This window comes from Macadamia integrifolia, unplaced genomic scaffold (assembly GCF_013358625.1).
Source record: "Macadamia integrifolia cultivar HAES 741 unplaced genomic scaffold, SCU_Mint_v3 scaffold2175, whole genome shotgun sequence".
Lineage (NCBI taxonomy): Eukaryota > Viridiplantae > Streptophyta > Magnoliopsida > Proteales > Proteaceae > Macadamia > Macadamia integrifolia.
In genome coordinates this window covers 66,699-73,511 of record NW_024868556.1, presented here as the reverse complement: position 1 = coordinate 73,511, position 6,813 = coordinate 66,699, and the positions used below count along the sequence as shown (strand labels likewise).

The window sequence follows — 6,813 nt, the reverse complement described above, 5'->3', positions numbered from 1 at the left end:
ATTAGTAGTTACTGGATCATATATCCGTTGGAGAAATATAGCCATTGGATTTTAAAAACTAGCCGTTGAGAGAAGTTTATGGACCATGCGATAGGCCTCTGGCTAGCCAAAGACCTTACCAAGAGGCATCTGGTAGGGTCCGATTGTTACGGGTTGCCTTCTGTTAGCTAAAGACTGATAAGTTATACAGAAATTGAACTCTACTGGCAGTTCCGGGTAGGCCTCTAGTTTTTTGCCTGTTCAGATAGACTGTACAAAATAGTCATATATTCCTCATATGAACTCGAATTGAGATTATTCAATTTGAGTTGGATTCAAAACTTGATTCCCTACAAATTTGTAGAAGAAATTATATTCTAATACTATCATTTAAAATGTTCAAAATATCATTGAAAATAAACATTGTTCTTATCTCAGCAAATGTCAAGGCTTGACATAGTTGACATACTTTGGGTCTTAAGGCTTGGTCATTGGGCATCACCTAGGGTCATTGTAAGGTAGTGTATATGCTTTTATGTAAATACATATGTATGATCATATAATGTAGTGCTTGTGTATGGTGTGTGCACTATTACATTGATCTATATTTAAAGTCTTCTATTCTTCTTGCGAATGGTCTCTAAGAACCTTCATGTTGACCTTGCATTGCTTGATGTTTGAAATGACTTGAAGGCTTCAATTCTTAAAGCCTTCATTATTCAAGTCCTGATACCTTGAGGTATTTCTTCAAGCTTTGGTGATTTCATACTCTCGCTCTTTCTCGACCTTTACACTTCATCACTTCTTTATTTCTTAACTTCATTCTTTGTCATTTTATGGCTTCAAACTTCCTTTATTCAGAACATTCATAAAATTTGATCTTTGAAATGAAGTCTCTACAAAACAATACTTGAAGGCAAATTGTGAAGTACTTTCATATGTTTATTATCATCAAAACCAATTATAGGAGTGTGGGCATGTCCCCAACACCAACACCATTGTTCAATATCTCATCATAATATAAATTAATGCTTCTTCTTATAAGTAAAATAAAATAAAACTATCATGTATCATCGTCGGCAGCCTCCTGCTCCTGGCCTTTTGTGCAATCCACCCACTCACATGCTCTATCGTCTGTGTTTGGAGTGATAATAAAAGGGTGAGCTCGACAACTCAAAGAGTTAAATCATAGACCATACATGTATTAATAAGCACATCTTACACATGAAAACATTATATGTAATATGGTTTTAAGTAACTAAAATGATGCAAGTTTCTCTTAATATACTGCATTTGCATGCCTGATAAGAGTGAGGAATATAATCGTTGATATAATGACTGTCATTTCTTGCATTATCTGGCTAAACACCACTGGGATTCATTTCCTTTTAACCTCGACTAACCGGATTGGGTCTGAGATGGAATAAGCTCCCCTTGTAGGAGTTCTTTTATTTGGTTTTGGAAGAATAAAGGAATTCCCATTCTTATTGTAAAAGAGTGTGCTCCTCTTGTAGGAGGTCTTCTCCTCAATTCTATTATAGTGTCTTGATCCAGCACCTAACCCCCTGCTGGAAAAGGGTGCAATCTAAGAGTCTGAGTATGAGAACATATGCCCAATTCTTTTCTTTATGTCCCTAATGAGATTCTATTTACATATTGATATAGCACAACATCATATTTGTATAAATTTGGACATATGATTCATATATGGAATTTCAACCATAGTAAAACATGTAACAATATATAATAATCTTCAAGACATCATAACAGTCACATATCATGTTAGCATGAGAGAATTTATAATCACTTCACAAAACACAGTATAAGAGGCATATCAACTATGGAAAGCCCATGAATTAACTCACCTTGGTTTCTTGTATAGAATTACCAAATCTTTAGTCCCTCTTCGTAGAGTGTACAATCCCTAAGTATGCTCACCTAACACATCACATTCACATTTTTCAGATTATGTCTAACATAGACCTTTGATATAAAATAAACTTACATATCTTTAAAATAGACTTAAAATCTCATAAATTATCAGTACTTATTCCTAGATTAGGTTTTTAAGGCCTTTCAAAATAAGTCTCAACATAAGGTACTGCATAGTGATCAATCTGTTAAATCGAAATGACTATAGTGCACTAATTGTACCAAATATCCATCAAACAAAAATCAAATAATTCTCTTTAATTGGGTGAAACTAGACTCATCAACCAAAATAACATCAAAAGGAATCAACCTATTTTGGGTCTCTAAGTCCTTTCTAAAACAAACCTAAATTCGGGTTTAGAATATCAATAACCTTGTATACAGAATGCACCATAGCCCAGTAAAACTACCTTTTCACCCTCTTCTAGAAACCACATGGTTGAGCATATTTATGGGTAATACTAGACTCAGAGGGCTACAAATCATTATAAGAGGTTAGACTCTAAATCAGTCTTTAGGTCACTTGAAATACAGACATAAAGATAGGTACATGCACTAGACAGGTATATGCACTCGACAGAATTGACCACAATCCAGTAAAAATACCTTTTCTCCCTCTTCCAAAAACAAAATGGATCTGATATTTTTATGGGTAAAACTAGACTTACAATGCTACAAATCATTAGAAGAAGTCATCTTCTACATCCGTTTTAAGGCACTTGAAATAAAGATACTAGGACAAGTATATGCACTAAATGGTAAGATAATTGTACAAAGTATCATAAAGAAGGGATCATACTAAATCAAAAGACAACATCCTACTAAGCATAAAGAAGACATTTTAAATTTTAAGAGAAACATACCCTACACTAAGCATTCAATCAAGTTCTAAATTAAGCACCAAGCCCTAGTTCTAAAGAAATGGATGTACCAACCTTAAGAAGTCAACAACTCCATCTAGTAGATTGATTGCGCCACACTTCAAGGACCTCTCCAGAACTGATCCAATTCATTTCTTCCTTGGACGCAGGCCTGCCGCCTTGATCTAAGATCTCCTCTTCCTCTCTTTCCTCTCTTTCTTTCTTTCGCACTTTCTCCTTGCTCCTTCTTACTTCCACGATTTTGGGGGTTGGGGAGTCATAATTCTACACTTCATGTCCGAGAATTTGAGTTTTTGAAAATTGGTTTCTTACATCGGCATTCTTCTTCTTCCTTCCAAGCTAATTAGGAAGCACAAACTTGATCCAATAAAAAAATGAAAAAGGAAGTAGAATAATAATGTGAAGGATTGATAGAAGCTGAAAAATCAAGACCTCTTAAATCTCTAAAGCATCGTCTTCTTCTTCATTGCCATTGATCAGGGTCTTCAGACATGTCGATGAGTATAGGAATCTGAAATTTTGTATGATAAAATGGAAGCTCTGTGCCTTAAATTAGATCTCAGTTTCCCTCTTATCTCCTCCACTCCTTGCAAATGTACAACGACTAAGCTTGAATTTCTTGTTTAATCTTCAAGAGTCGGAGGAGATGAGTTGTTCCCAATCCGGTGTGAATCGCTATTATTGAACTCAATTTTGTCTTTCGTAGCTAATTTAGAGAGAAGAGAGGAGGATAGAAAGAAAGAGAGGTGGGAGAGTCGAGGTACTTGAGTTGCAGATGTGAAGTATTGAAGAGATGATGATGTGAACATTCGCCTCAGGAAGCATGTTGTTCTGAGTTCGACTCATCTTATCTCCTTTGGGTCACTCACACGGGGTGTTTAGTGCTCTTCATTGCTTTCAGCAAAAGTTAAATGGTTCTCATTTAACCTTGGTATGAACCAGTCCATACGGTTGTGAGTCAGTATGGGCCCGCGAGACTAGTCAGGCCAAAGGCTTGGATACCCGTCGTTTGCCCAAAAAAGAAAAGAAAAGAAAAGAAAATGATGCAAGGTCTTCTGTCTCTCTTTCTCACCCATCACTCTCCTCCACCTCTCATTTTCCTCTTTAAAACTAAGTCAACTAAACGGTATTGGGTAGGAAGTTTTAAATTTCCTTCATTTCTACTTCTCTTGTCCTTCACCCCCACCAACACATATAGGGGTGTCAATTTTGAGCCCGCACCGGTAGGCCCAACCTAGCCCGACATGTTTACAGCTCGACCTAGACCGGCTTGATTAATAAATGTGTCGGGCTGGTGTTCACGGTGCAAGTAACTAGCCCATCGGGCACCCGACCAAACTGACATGTTTATATTACTGTCTTGAACTGACTCGTTATAGCCTGACCCAACCCAATCCCCTTTAATCCTACAAAAAATTCCTATTTTGCCACTATTAGTAAGAAACAAATTAAGCTTTCTAACCCTTTGCTTTGTAATAGGATTTGATTTAATTAAGCTTTATTTTGTAAGTTGTAAATGTCATAATTTCTTCTTTTGATTTGTAAGAACAACCATAATCTCATATCATTTCTCTTTTTTATTTAAGATTTGCCTCAACTAGGCATTCAACCAACTTAATAAAAGAATTTTAGGGTAGACACGTTTAAAGCCCATTAGAGCCCGTTTAGTCTTAAATATGTCCGTAGCCCGGTTAAGGCCCGATTAAGACTCGTTCAACGAAGCCCTATTAAAGCCCGACATCGACCGGCCCGATTATAAACCGTACCATACCCCTCAAAGTTATGCCTGTTTACTTAAACGGACATTCACGGTGCAAGGCTTCTAAATGGTCAAGCTCGATTAAGCCCGATCGAGACTGGCCCGGCCCGACCAGTTGACACCCCTAGACACATAGGTCCCAATTGACAATTTTCCCACCCCATACTTCCCTCTTAGGCTACGTTTGGTAACGTTTTATTGGAACGTTTCTGGAGTTTTTTCTTTCTATAAGAACGAAAAAACGGAATAAAGTGTTTGGTGCATCATAGACGAGTTTCCGTTTTTTTGGAATAAAAAGTGAAAAAAGAATAGTAGAAACTGGAATTGACGGAACGACAAATAGATGTTCTGTCTTCCCATTTTCGTTAAAAAAAAAAAAAAAAAAGGAACTATTTTGGGGATTTTAGGAAAATCATTCCTGATAAACTTATCTTCCACCCTGACTCTTCATTTTTCACAATTTTGCTCACAGAGAATAGAGAAGAACTGCGTTTTGAAACCATTCCAGAAACAGATTCACCAAACACCCTTTTTTCATTTAAAAACGGCGTTTTGACACAGAAATTGAAATTTTCGTTTTTGACACGAAACATCGTTTCTGGAACAGAAACGTTACCAAACGCTGCCTTAGCAAATGGGCCCTTAGTTAGCTAAGATATAATTTAAGTCATCTAATTAAAATAGTAATAAGTAACTTTCCTTAGCTTAATAGGGTACTTACTTTTACTTTCTTAATAGGATCAAAATACCATTAGACATTAAAGCACCTTACAAACTTGCACCACCATAGAATCCGGTGAGGAGGAGGAAGAAGATGATGGGGCAAGGTGGAACAACTACCACAAGAGGTGGCCATCGACCACCACCAAGCCACCCCACATAGTGCTACATTTCTAATTTCTATGCAACCCCTTGAAGCTCTCAGTTACCCTTGGCAGCATGGTTACTGCCCGAATTCCCCCCAAACCCCCTTTTTTTCCTACACGGTACAAAGGGGACTCGTAGCCCCTTGGCCACCGGTCCCCTATCCCACTTCTCCTTTTATAAAACCGCAGCCAATATTGTGACTTCCCTTGCATCTTCCAAAAACCACAACCCCCATGATGAGCTGCTCTCTTATGCTCAGTAGAAAATTTAAGAAAAAAAAGAAGAAAGCATGGAGATCAAATCTCTCACCCCAAAATCAGAATTTTATGAAAAACAAGTAAACAAAACAATGTATTCATCGAAGAACCCTGCACTAATACCACTTGAAGGTGGCGGAGGAAATGATTCAATACAATAGACATCACCCAAAAAAGAAAAAATCTAGCAAAGGATCTTGATGAACACATTAAATTAAATTCAACGAAGGATTCGTGGTTACCTAGAACACACTAATGAAGTGTTCCTCCAAAGGAATGCAACACTCGAAGTTGATCTTCGCTGGTTGAACCCTACAATGGTTGAATCCGTAGCTTAAATAAGAGGAAGGCTCTTTTTCTCTCTTCAACCTTGTGACAATAAGAGTGTAGTGCAATTAAGGTTTCAGCCCTAGCTTCTCTTATGTAATAAAGCTAGCCATGGAGATTACAATCTAACAGACACGATCTCAAGTGATGTGATTCTAAAGGGTGGCCTTTAAGCTATCCTTAACCGCACTAAAGGGTGACATTACAAAAGATGTAACTTGAAACCCCCAGTGGTTACACCTTAAAAACCCCAGTGGTAAAAACTTTCGTTATACTTTCTCCCCCACACTACTAATTGTTGAGCACAAGTTACATTGTATTGTGGTTGTCATTATTATTGTGTTGTGGTTGTCATTATTGTCAACACATACAATCAGGCAATTAGTGAGCACTAAACTTGTGTTAGGATCTTGTTGGACAACACACTCACTCAAATGGGCTCAGATGCAGGCATATGTGTGGTCAGCTGAAGGCAAGAGTAACTATGGAGATGCTATAGTCATCATGGGCATTATGATCACTGACAATGTTGGTGATATGGTTGAGATGGCATAGCTTGAGGATGGTTAGCCGTTAGATTGGTACAACTGGCATCATGATGTGCTGGCAGTAGAAAGATATTTTTTTCATCATGATGTTGCAGTGCATGTCCTTGTGTGCATGAGCGGTTTCTTGTTAGATCTGAAAAGGTGGAAGCCTTGGATGAAATGAGAAATATGCAGATTTCAGGATTCCTGTGTATTCATGGCACTTTAAAGAAGTAAGAAGATGAACTTGTTACTGTTGAATCTGTGGTTTTGACAAGTCTCTA

The 6,813-nt window shown here is 37.5% G+C and overlaps 1 long non-coding RNA gene across 1 annotated transcript; it reads right to left on the bottom strand.

The window, feature by feature from the left end:
- Positions 1-987: 987 nt before the first annotated feature.
- Positions 988-6,051, bottom strand: LOC122065990. Its single transcript, XR_006136176.1, has 3 exons — positions 5,918-6,051; positions 1,845-1,917; positions 988-1,113 (listed from the first exon to the last, which is right to left on the bottom strand). It is a non-coding gene; the product is annotated as an uncharacterized LOC122065990 (long non-coding RNA).
- Positions 6,052-6,813: the final 762 nt, after the last annotated feature.